Raw genomic sequence first — 13,177 nt, 5'->3', positions numbered from 1 at the left:
ATTTCATTTAGTGTGGAAGAGATGGCTAATTAGCACTTGGCCTTCTACTGTAGTAGGCCAAAACACGAGATTGACGTCAGTTCTTAAAAAACAATAGTTAAATACAACGAAAATCCGCTTATGTGAGTTGTTCTAGCACAAGCAATGCATTTATTTCAATTTTCGGCTACTGTATGCTGAATTCCCATGAATGAATTGACATTTAGCTGCAGTTCTTGTAAATGTGATTGCATTTTGTATTGTATTTCCCCACAAATTGCTCGCAATGTTCTTGTTTTCTCTGCAAATATTCATTTCTAAAGCACAGGCTGCATTTTAGGGATAGCTGGTGTTGTTACAGGGGCTTTTAGAAGGCAGACTTCGCATTTGATCCTCTTGGAAAAAAAATATATAAATTTATGGCCGTGACCTTTGCTGAATATCAAAGGCGTTGTCTCGAAATGTCACCGGGGATTTCTCCGCCGAGAAGCAGTGCGGTATTTGAAGCTGGGGGTTTTGACAGCCGACAGCAGATTGGCTGGTGGGTGGAAAGTTATAAAGTCGCATATCATTAGAGGGTTTATTATGGTTCGTGGAGAATTGACTGCGATCCATATACATACACGATTTTTGCTTGGCCATTTGGATAGCAATGTACAGTTGCTCTGCCATAAATCTCAGCTGTAGTCTAGCCAGATGGAGTCGTCATAAAGCTTTTGCGTGTAAAGAAGTCACAAGAATGACATGGTTTCATGTAACAACACAGGCCACCCATGCAGCAAGTATAGTCTTTGCTTCATTAAAATTAAAATGCATATCCAAAATGTTTTTCTGAATGCACCTGCTTCATTATAATACTCATTGTGTTTGCCTTGACTAGGGCTTTCTGTAAACTATCCCCCCCTGCAACAAGCTTCTTTAACGCGCACAGTCTGCACCAATATGTTTTTGTATTAATACGCTATGTTTTAGGCTCGTAGATAAGTGCTGTTTCAGATGAAAGGGGTCGGCAAGGTAACAAAGGGTTGACGTCATGCATCGCATCCGCCCGCATGACTTCCAACTCAAAGTCCCTCCCCTTTTATTTCATGATTGGTCGAACGCTCTGCTAGACGCGTCCTAGTCTAACCGGGAGCCAATCGGAAGAAGGCTTCCGTGTTGATGTCAAAGAGTGGGCGGGGCTAGTTGGCGGAGAAACCAGTGCGATAGACGCTACTGCTCAATCTGGTGTAGGTGTCTCCGCGGCTGCCCGTGTTGAATTGGACACTTTCTGTCGCGGTCCAGAGGATCTTTAACCATGCATTTCGGTCTTGTGGATTGGTGTTAAATGATTTCGTCGAATGTCATCCGTAAATAACTGGACCCCGGGGTAAGATTTAAGCTTATGTGTTGCCGTATTTTATTCTTGACCATAGTGATCTCCGACCGTGTTGCGTGTTTTCATCAGAGGATTTAATGCAGTCAGCAGACTCTTGGCAGCACTGAGCTTTTCCCATCTGTGTAACTGGCAAACAAACAACCTGATTCACTGGCATTTCCTGCATTGCTCAGTAGATTGTTATTGTATATGCAAAAGTTAAGCTTCAACATATTTTGAGGATGACCGTTGTGAAACAATAAATTCAGGGTGAAGAGCATCACTGGTTGATCTAATTGTGAAACTGTTCATTTGTATGTTCAATGTTTTTTGTGCCACGGACTCTTTCTAACCATTCTTAAAAGCGCAATTATTACCTAAGGCTAGAGAGTGTTTATTTGATTTACGGTATCTTGTGCTCACTCAGTTAAACCCAGAGCTTGACATTAGTTACCCACTGAGTGCAGTTTTATATCATTGCGCTGTCTTCTGTCTGCCCTACATTTTCCAAAGGCTGGATAATTAAATTTCAGACTCATATTTCCAGAGAAACACGGTCTCCAATTCTCAGTACAATTATCGAGCGTGGTGAAGGATCATTTTGACATCTGGGTGTAACGTTTCTCTTCTTCTATCAGGAGCCATTATGTGATTTGGCTTTTTGAATGGATCACGGGGACAGTGCTTTCAAATATGCATGCCTACTCAAATATAAATATATTTTCACTCGTGCATTTGTCCTTTAGTCACAAAATCCACAACTTTTTATAAGAGTAACTAGTTTGATTTTTAATTCAGTTATACTGTATGCATATTATGGTTGGTGACATGCGAACAAACGTGAAAAAGTCAGCAAACAGCAAAACTATAATCATATAACAAGGGAACTGACAAACCCTTAACATTTTAGCAATATTGTTCAGTTCTTTTTTAGATAACTGATCAAACTGTGTTTGATTACATTGGGAGATCTAACATGGGATTTTATGTAGTTTCATGTAATCCACAATTCTTTATATTCATGACTTAAATGGTTAGTTCACCCAAAAATGAAAATAATGTCATTTATTACTCCCCCTCATGCTGTTCCACACCTGTAAGACCTTCGTTAATCTTCGGAACACAAATTAAGATATTTTAGTTGAAATCCGATAGCTCCGTGAGGCCTTCATAGGGAGCAATGACATTTTCTCTCTTAAGATCCATAAAGGTACTAAAAACATATTTAAATCAGTTCATGTGAGTACAGTGGTTCAATATTAATATTATGAAGCGACGAGAATATTTTTGGCGCGCAAAAAAAAAAAAAAAAGACTTTAGTGATGGCCGGTTTCAAAACACTGCTTCAGGAAGATTCGGAGCATAATGAATCAGCATGTCGAATCATGATTCGGATCGTGTCAAACTGCCAAACGGCTGAAATCACGTGACTTTGGCACTCCGAACAGCAGATTCGACACACTGATTCATTATGCTCCGAAGCTTCCTGAAGCAGTGTTTTGAAATCAGCCATCACTATATAAATCGTTATTTTGGTTTTTTTTTGGCGCTCCAAAAATATTCTCGTCACTTTATAATATTAATATTGAACCACTGTACTCACATGAACCGATTTAAATATGCTTTTAGTACCTTTATGGATCTTGACAGAGGATATGTCATTGCTCCCTATGCAGGCCTCACTGAGCCATCAGATTTCAACAAAAATATCTTAATTTGTGTTCCGAAGATTAACGAAGGTCTTACGGGTGTGGAACAACATGAGGATAAGTAATTAATGACAGAATTTTCATCTTTGGGTGAACTAACCCTTTAAAAGGTCCCATAAACTGGGAAAAATGTAGTTGGTTTTTTTTTTTGCAGTGAATTACAACGCTCAAGTGATATTGCTTAAATGTCAATATCAACTGTGTAGTAAGTAACCTCTGCTAATGGAATTACTGTGTGGTCACGATGTTAAAATATCTCCAGGTGCTTAGTTTCGCAACTCATAGCAACCTGCTAATGCATTTGATAATTAACACATTCCTCTATGAGTGTGCATGGAGAGCTTATGGCTGCTTTCTTCTCTTTAAGTGGTTTATGTTTAATTGGCTTGCCTGTGCTAACCAAGAAGTAAATAGAGATTGTTTGTCTTTAATGTTTGCTATTTAATAGTAAGAAAGAATCGGTCATTATAGAGGAAATGCCAGACGTGTTTTTTTATGAATGCCATAAATGTATCTCATTCCAGAAGGAGACATGCCTTGCTGCTTTTGTACAGCTGGAGAGGGATAATCAATGGTTTTGACCATGTAATTATCACTGATAATATGTTGTATTAAATAACCTTGCGGTGTACGTGATCAGTAAGTTTGATGTATGTTAAAAATTTAAGCAATGAGGAAAGTGCCAACAATTTGCAGTTGGTTCTTGTCCTTTGCCTGTGATGCTCAGTGTCATGTTGTAAATACTGATAGTAGTTGCTGAGAGAGACACAGACAATCTTGTGATTTTAAAGAGATTTCAGTTGAATGAGGTCCAAGTGGACAGATTTCTCAGCTGAAGGACAAGCTCTCACAGCTTGTGAGTCAACAGATGACAAATAACAGCGTATGTGATGGATAGGAACCCAAGTGCCGGTAGTGAAGATGGAGATGATGAGAATTTATGGGCTGTGTGCTCATCTCAATCTGAATGTGCTGATTTGTGAGTTCTTCTTAACACATTGGTGCTATATTATGCACATCTTATTACAGGAAATTTTCAAACATGTAGAAAGTTTTTCTTTCTAAGATTAAATCTATCAAAAGTCCTATTGGTCATTTAAATTGTTGAACCTTTTTTAAAAACATCTAAATGACTGCAAAAACTGTTTCAAGTTAAAAGCCTTGTTCTTAATGTTTCTCTGCCCATTTGGATTATATAAAACATCTTTTATTTGACTTGCAAGAAAGCCTGAACAAGCTTGTCTCTCAAAGCTTGCACATCCAGCCTGCATGTGTTTGTGGTGTGCATTTGCACAGCTGTTTTCCACTGCACGTCACCTGGAGAAAAATGCATGTACGTAGGTCTGTCTTTCCCCACCTATTGAGAGTGAGAGTTAAACACCCAGCTGTTAATCCAGGCCACACACACACACACTTTTTTTCAGTTCTCAACATCTTTAGTTACACTAGGGCCATAAAGCCTCTCTGCCGTCTCTCTCCCATGCCTGCTCTTTATATCGCTTCAAACAGACCAGATCTCTCTTTTCCTGCACCCTAAAGCCAGTAGCTGTGGCCTGACTCATAAAATCCCTTTGTATGAGGGTAAACTGTAGGTCTGAAGAGATCAGCTGAGAAAGAGACTGAGATAAGCCTGTTAGATGAGAGCGAGGAGCCTGATGTCATTAAGGCCAACTGGGCCAAATGCTTTTACTGGACAGGTCTGGGTGGTCTTACAGGGCTTCAGTGATTGGTAGCGGTTTTCTGTTTTGTTTATGGTTGAACTCTATTTGTTGTAGGTAGATAAAGAATGGGAATGTGTGTGAAAGAGATTTGTACTTTAATGGTATGTGTGCTAGGTTTTGTGTATCATGCCAAGCTAGCTGTACTATAAGTTAAAGTTAGAAACATTTTCATGAATCAGAGCAGAAGACGAGAGAATATCAATCTGGAGAAGGAAATCACTTATTGTCTACTTCAAAAGACTAATAAATATGTGGGGGGGAAAAGGCTCGTCTCTCAGTTCAGCACTAAAATGACTGCAGTCATGCCAGGAAATGGAACGACTGATGAAGTTTTACCCATGCTGGGACCCATGATATTTTATATGGTAACTATTATGGTGTCATGTATTTAAAGTCAGCATTAAGAGGAAGTTGCGATTAGTCTTTTCTTCCCTGTTGTGATGTATATTCAGGTGAATATGCTTCTCAAACAAGAAAAAATGTAGGGTGGGACCTGAGTTTGTCCATGGGGAATTGATTGAATCATTGGATTGTTGTGGTTGACTTGGCTATTGCTGTGATCTCATGTGAGTGACAGGTTGCCCTGCCCTCATGCAGAATCAGGAAGATCAGATAACATCTGTTAACTGTTAAGGGCATGAGAAAGTCATGAGGTGTGACACAAATCATACAAAAATGCAGGGCCGTAATGTTTTTGTCATTGGTAGTTTAAAAACGTTGTCATGTGGTAGTAGGTAAAGCTTACTGCAGGCACGGTTGCTGATTTTAGGCGCTGAAACCTATAACTGCATTAAAACTAATTGTCTAATGAAACAGAATGACATATAATTTAATTTTAGGAGTATTTGATGCCACACTACATGATAAATTCTTCCATAATACGTAAAAAAATGTAAGAACTACACAAAAAGCAGTATTTGCATTTCATCAGTTATTTTTACATTAATCCCATATTTAAGGGATTTTGCAACAATAGCTTATTCAAAAAGTATATTGCAAAAAAATTAGTCAAATCAGTCTGCAATTCAAAATTGTCTGACTTGACACTAACAAGCTATGAATTATTATCATCAGTCAAAAATGTTTAGTCTAATTGATGTTTAAAGATTTTTCAGTGGTGTTGTGTTCCGTGTCACATAAAATAAGCAACTAGTAAACCAAAATATTAGTACACATAATCAAAAGCTTCAATAGCAGATCAAGTAGATCAATATGAGTATGTGGTATTTTTCTTTTGCTTTCTACATTTTTATAGAATATATAATGTTACACTATGACAATGGGAAATTCTTAAATGCCAACCAATGAAATATTTAGACCTATCATCTATATCAAGACACAACAAACAAAACGCCTCTTTTAGTGTGGAGCAGAGTTAGTATGGTACCTGTAAAAGGGAAGTGTGTGCATGCATGTGCCTGAGTGATATGGCCAGTATAATGACGCCTATTCTACAGCAGCGATTAGATCTGTATTTTAGGAGGGGGGGTGTGTGTGTCTCATGCTGTAGAAGAGGAACATGTTTATCCCCTCTGTCTGTGCATCTGTCTGTAAGTTGAGTAGTAGGGCAGCAGTCATCTGCTCTTATCTGTTTACGGCTCTAGATAAGACCTCTGGAACGGGATATCTGACCCTCCCTTCTGTCTCTGCCCTGCTGCATAATGAGGGTTTGCTTGGCAAATTGCATATCTGTCCAGTGTAATCTGAAAAGATGCCATTAGCACGGCAGCGCTCTCATCTCTTGCTCGGGTGCCAGGGCGGCTTGCTGCGTGTTGGCACCTCTGAGGTCATGCGACACTGAGTTGTAGTCGTGAAGAGAAGAAGGTGTGATCTGCCTCCAACTGGAAGGGCTATAGGGCAGAATCATGTGATGAAGTCAATTTTGAACTCAGAAGTGCCTCAAAAAGTGCTGGTGTTTGTTTTTACCTTTCACCTCACAGCAAAATGTCCCTGTGGTTGGTTATTATACTGAACAGTTGTTACCTTGCCCAATATTGTACAATTACTGTTGATGCATACAATGCATATGATAATATATCATATAAACAGCCAATATTTCTATGAATATGCATGCTAATAAGCAAGGCCCTGTCCCAAATGGCACACTCCGGACTTGTGGACTTCCTCAGAGTCCACACTTTGGCGACGTCATGTAGTGCAGACCTATAGGGCCCTTGGCGCGAGTCCACGAGGGCGCATTGAGAGGTATTTTTGGGACAGACTCGATCGTCACGCCGGAAATAACGGTCTGGTTGTTTTTTGACAGGAGCTGCAGGTTCGGGGATAATATTTAGCATCGAGAACAGGTTTCTTTTCTTTTGCAAAATATTATCTCCATGTCAACTACACAGCCTGCTTTTGCTTATGCCACCTGGGCATTAGACAATGCTTATTTAAATAATGTATACAGTTGTAATAATACATAATGTTCCATTTGAACTAAGATTACAATTTTAACACATAATAAACATGTGCGTGAGTTTCAGATGAATTTACAGGTTTAAATATAAATACTAGGTTTACATATGACTCAGTAAAGCCCTGACATTCGGTTCTACTTATTTAATGAATCATAATGCGATCGTATTATTCAACGCGCTATTATTATGTTTGAGATATCAACCACTGGTCGATGACCATAATGTTTGTATAAACTGTAGGTAACAACTGGTAAAATGTACACCTAGTTCATAAAAACCGTAATGATACCTACACTTAAACATTTTCTTCTCAGCCATGTCATCAATTGCTCTTGAGCGAAATCTCCTCCCATCCGTTGTCTGATTGGCATTACCGCTTCAAGGGTACAAAGGGGGCGCTGCTGAGCACACTTCAGAGCGTTAAAATGCTGAATTGGACGGCCTACGGACTTGTAGACTCGGCGAGCACACGCAATTTAAGTCCACGAGACCGAAAGTCCACATGAAGTGCGCCATTTGGGACAGGGCCAAACTAGTTAAAAGACCCTAAAATAAAGTGTTACCTTATGTTTCTACTTGTTTTTGTTTTGTTTTGTTTTTTTAAATATAAGCATTCAAATGGTGGCTGTCATAAAAACATGACAGATTTATTCAAAGATATAGAATATTGAAGAACAATATAGTGCATATATTTAGCAAAATCTAGAGTTAATTTTTCTAGCTGACTAATGAGTTTATGGTATTGAATAACTTCTGAGGTAACATTACATGACATTGTTTACTGTTTTATTGACATCTTTCCCTGGTTGAAACACTCATTACGGCTTTTCACACTTGAAATAGTAAACCCTGTGTTATTATAAACCCCGGTTTAAACGGAATCCTGGGTTATCTTGCCTCGCTTTTCACGTTGCTTATAATTTACCCAGTGTTAACAATCAATCCTGGGTATTCCCTGCCATTTCATACTGTACATTCCTAAACCCTGGGTTAACGTCATCCTTATTTGCATATTTGCAGTGTCATTGTCACTGATTGGACAAACGCTGCAGGCGATGTTTACATAAAGGCTCTAGCATTGCGCATCCTTTCAATTTTTTTTCTGAGCTGAGCTGTCACGTTTTCAGTCACTATCCGACAGTGTTCCCCTCAAACGCTGAAACTACTGTTTACAACATGCTGTGTTTCTGTGACTGTCCAAAGCATGTAAATATGAGGCACGCTATTGTTTGACTATTGCTAAGCATATAGTCCTAACAAGTTTGGCACCACAATGCGGCATAACATCGGGTATAAAGTGGTGCTAACTAAATTACAAGTGTGAAACGTTCCTTTACCCGGGGTCAAAAGTGTTTTTTATAACAACGATAAATCGGTGTTTAAGTGCCATGTGAAAAGCCCTATTGATCGATTACATGAGACATGATATAGATTTCGGTAAAGTTGTACTGTATCTTTTAACATTCTTTTTGATGTTCATTCATGTTTATTTCATGCTGTAACTATAGTCAAGTGGAAGAGATTCAGTTCACATGCACGCCATGCTGCCTCTTCATTTGATCTGAGGCGCTACAGCGATCTGTTACGCCACATTAAAGAGTGCCAAAATTTTATTTATTGTTTGAATTTCAGAATAAAATTGACTTTGTTTAGGATCAAAAGTAACAAAGCGCAAAGCTTATTGTGATTTCTTGGATGGGAGGAGCGCTATAACGTTCTGTTCATTCATCAACTAAAAACAGCATAGACTGAAAGATCGATTCTTGGGATTTTAGAATATCGGTTCATCAAAATGAGAATCAATTAAAATCGAGAAATCAATATTTTTAACTTAGCCCTTATTTTAAGTCATTTGGTTGTATTTAGTTAAAAAAAACTTGCTTGCATTGTTCACAAAGAGACAGATCTTTTATAGAAAGATGTTGAATGCCACATTTTTCAAGTCCTATGGGTTTTCATAAATTTGAGGCATTTGAATGTTTTGTTGACAGTCATGCTTTGACATGCTTGCTCATCTTCATCCTTCATCCCGCCTTTGCCAATCATGTTGATTTGCATGCACGCAGATAGCCACACTCCTTTAATGAGAGACAGACGGATTGACACAAATCTGGCATATTTTTGCTGTTGTTTTGGACAGGAGGTATAATTTATGTTTTTTTTTGTTTTTTTTTCCCTCAGTTTTCCATTTTAATGTGTGAAGCTGTTTACAGATGCTATATGGACTTTTGTGTTTCATCTGTGTTCTGTTTTTTGTAGCATGTATTGTGTTATTGAGACAGGAATAATAAATAATAAAGCTACATTGAGATGACAGGGTGCTGTGATAGTTGATTCCTTCTGGATCAGAGAACAATATGGCAAAACATCAAAAGGTTAATGTCAGGTTACATGGAGCAGGTTGAGTCAGCTGACAATCAGAGAGATACAGAGGCGGCCAGGGAGGGGGTGTGTTGTAGATATTTGGCATGTCTGTTAAATTTTATCATGCCAGCCTCTGCTCTGCTGCTCATAAAAGCTCTTTGATGAATGTTCTTTGCCACAGGCGAGCACTTACTGTCAGCCCTTGCCATTGGTTGCTTTTTATCAGAGGCCAGCCCCATTGGCTGTTAAAGATCTACAGCCCCCTCAGGTCAAACTCAAGGCTGTCACACCAGTCAAGCCAACTTCTTTTCACATAAATTATTTCAAAAGATTCAGGAAAAGAGAGCTTAAATCTATGGGTTTGGATGCCTGTATATATGTGACCCTGGACCACAAAACATTTATTTTATTTTTTTACCTGAAAGCTGAATGAATAAGCTTTTGTTAGGATAGGACACTCATTTGGCTGAGGGTGCAAAAAAATCAAAATACTGAGAAAATTGCCTTTAAAGTTGTCCAAATGAAGTCCTTAGCGATGCATATCCACTCACAAAAATAAATTTTTGATATATTTACGGTAGGAAATTTACAAAATATCTTCATGGAACATGATCTTTACTTAACATCCTAATGATTTTTGGCTTAAAAGAAAAATCGATAATTTTGACACCTACAGTGTATTGTTTGGCTATTGCTACAAATATACCTGTGTGACTTATGACTGCTTTTGTGGTCCAGGGTCACATATATTTATAAAATATTTTAAAGATATTTTTTTGTGTCTTTTGTCTAAGAGAGGAAAATGTAGACAAGAGTTTTCTTGTGTTGGCCACTAGGGTTGCATGGTATACTGATTAAAAAAAAAAAGAAGGTTGTTTATTTTTTGTTTACAATTTAGTATTCAAAGCAAGGTACCAGATACCAAAAGTTTATTATTGATCCAACCCTATTTGCCACACATCTGTTAGCGCTGAGCCTATTAAAAAGAGGATTAGCGCTGTTTGTATCTCTCGGTTACTCTCAGCCTAGTTTTCTAGTCTGGTCAGCCAAACCTCTTCAGGCTAAATGCTTTCTCTCTAGCCATGTTTTGTGTGCGTGTGTTTATTTCACATTAAAAGGTGAATGTAAAAGTCAAAAGAGTATTGACCTGGATATCCTGTAAAAACCCTTTCATTGTGCAGAGGTACAGGAGTCCCACCATTATGTGAGTGTGTATGTGTGTAAGTGTTTGTTTAGCGTGTATGTGTGTGAAAATTTCAGAGCGTGTGTGTTATTTCAGTGCGAGGGATCCAGAGTGGAGAATAGGGGCCCTTTATGTGGCCTATGAATCAGTGCTTCTGTTAAGACCCATTGTTGAGAATGCTGAATACTGAATGAAAGTTGAATGCTATCTCTGCACAGGGCGAAATGGACAGATGACATTATTCCCGTGGTAGAAAGAGTCCAGCGGAAGGGATTGCTTTAACCACAATATTTATTTTTTTATTTAATTAAAGTTGCAGCAAGAGCAGGGATGAATAACGGGGCTTGTATGTAATGCTAAGAGAGGAGGTGAAAGGTGAGCGTTGACCTTCACTGGGCCTGAGTGAAAGAAGTCATCCTGAATGGACGTTTGTGTTCAGAGCTAAAGCCAGCATGTGCTGCGTATTCATTTTGAGAGTGATGCGCTGCCACGCTAGATTAACCTCAGCACCTTTGGACATTTGAGGCAAGTCCATCTCCCTTTCACGTGTTTGTGAGATTGGATTCAGTGTGAGAGGGGCGGGGGTTCAGCCTGACATATTACCGGTCTTTCTTGGTCTGTTCTGTCATGAGCAGATGTTGTTTAGTGTATGACTACTAAGCATATTTTGTGCATTACAGTCAAATTTAAAATATACAGTTATTACATTGAGCACAAACATCTCATCTGTAAGTCCTAAAAAATTTTCACAAAGAAGCATTAAAGTAATCTTATTATTAATGTAAAGGCGCACTCTACATTCACTACTGTTCAAAAGTTTTGTGTCAGTAAGATTTGTTTTAAAAAAGAAATGAATACTTTTAAAAGTGACTGTTTTATAATGTTGCAAAATTCTATTTTAAAAAATAAAATAAAATCTTGAAAAAATTTCCACAAAAATATTAAGTCAAGTCACCTTTATTTATATAGTGCTTTATACAATACAGATTGTTTCAAAGCAGCTTTACAGTGATAAACAGGAAAATAATGGGGGGAAAAAATCAGTTCTATAGTAAAGCAGCTCTAGAAAGACAACAGTAAACAGTCTTTATTCAGTGGAAATCAGTTCAGTGTTGATTCAGTTCAATAACTGTGTAAAGTAGTACATCAATTATGAAATGAGTTCAATTCAGCTATGAAGTAGCGATTAAGCAGCACAACTGTTTTCAACATTGATAATAATATTTCTTGAGCAGCAAATCAGCATATTAGAATGATTTCTGAAGGATCATGTGACACTGAAGACTGGAGTAATGATGCTGACAATTCAGCTTTGCATCACAGGAATAAATTACATTTTACAATACATGAGAGACTTTTTTCAAAAACATTAATAAATCTTACTGATCTTAAAACTTTTGAAGTTAATTTTTAATTACAAATCTATTAGTATTATTTTTTTATATATATTTTTAGGGATGGGCATTTTTCCAAAATATTGTATTTCAATATTTGGGCTCGTAAAAAAACAAACAAAAAAAACGAATATTCGAATATTTGTTTATTTAAATGACGTTAAACGAGAAGGGTGTTATTATTTTTTTTTTATTCATCAAGATTTTGTAACCATTTCTGAACAAGCTTACGATTAGGAAATACACACAACAAGCTTACGTTGTATACATAAGCTTACGTTTCTTTTAGTTCAAAGCATTAAACAATATATGCAAACAAAAAAATCTAAAGAACAAAACCATTTAAACTCAAGCAGCGCGAGCGGGAAAAACGCTGATAAAGCGGACAGCGCCAGTTATCGTACAAAAAGTACATAATACACTCGAGTCAGTATATGGTTATCGTGTTCATATTGTTTCACATGTTCATGTTGAGAAAAACAATAATATCCACATGCTCTGGTGAGAAAACGAGCTGCGCTGACGAAACAAAGTTAACGATAATACATAACGGTATGCTAAGCTAAGTTTCTAACAGCAGCACTTTGTGTTTTCTCTTCGTAAATATGTCTCCCTCGACGAAACTTAAAGGAAGCATATGTCTCAAAATCATTTTGCTACCAGATAAGTTATCTTTTTTGCTCACTCGGGGGTATAGCTGTGCTTACCTGTCACGAATGCAGTGATGAACAGCTGTCTTTTCTCATTCGACTGGTGTTTTGATTTCATGTGCTTTCTCATTATGGTGGTGATATTATGATAACTCGGTTTCATTAATTCATTTGATCAAAAGTAATTCCCTTTTGTAAGATAATTTTCATCCAAGTAATTCCAAACTTTGTGAGGCAGACAACAACATTATGTTACGATCAAATAAAATTAACTTGTTAAACGAGCTCCACAGCGCCACCTGGTGCATTTAGTTATAACTGAGAGTTTTAGTGCTTTATCATGGATTCACTGCATTTATGGCCAGCAAAGCAACATAGTAAAATTTGAATAGTATATTTA

The 13,177-nt window shown here is 37.7% G+C and overlaps 1 protein-coding gene across 3 annotated transcripts in view; it reads left to right on the top strand.

The window, feature by feature from the left end:
- fam222ba (family with sequence similarity 222 member Ba) overlaps positions 1 to 13,177 on the top strand; it is a 66,110-nt gene that overhangs the window by 9,028 nt on the left and 43,905 nt on the right. Inside the window, exon 1 of one of the 3 annotated variants that reach the window (XM_048188331.1) lies at positions 1,032 to 1,348. The exons of the other annotated variants lie outside the window; for them this stretch is intronic. The gene's annotated coding sequence lies outside the window, so the exon portion shown is untranslated. Of the gene's footprint in view, positions 1 to 1,031; positions 1,349 to 13,177 lie in introns of those variants that run through there. 3 annotated transcript variants of the gene reach the window in all.

Source organism: Megalobrama amblycephala, linkage group LG4 (assembly GCF_018812025.1).
Source record: "Megalobrama amblycephala isolate DHTTF-2021 linkage group LG4, ASM1881202v1, whole genome shotgun sequence".
Classification (NCBI taxonomy): Eukaryota; Metazoa; Chordata; class Actinopteri; order Cypriniformes; family Xenocyprididae; genus Megalobrama; species Megalobrama amblycephala.
The sequence above is the reverse complement of the archived record's forward strand: the minus strand, read 5'-3'. Positions and strand labels throughout refer to the sequence as shown.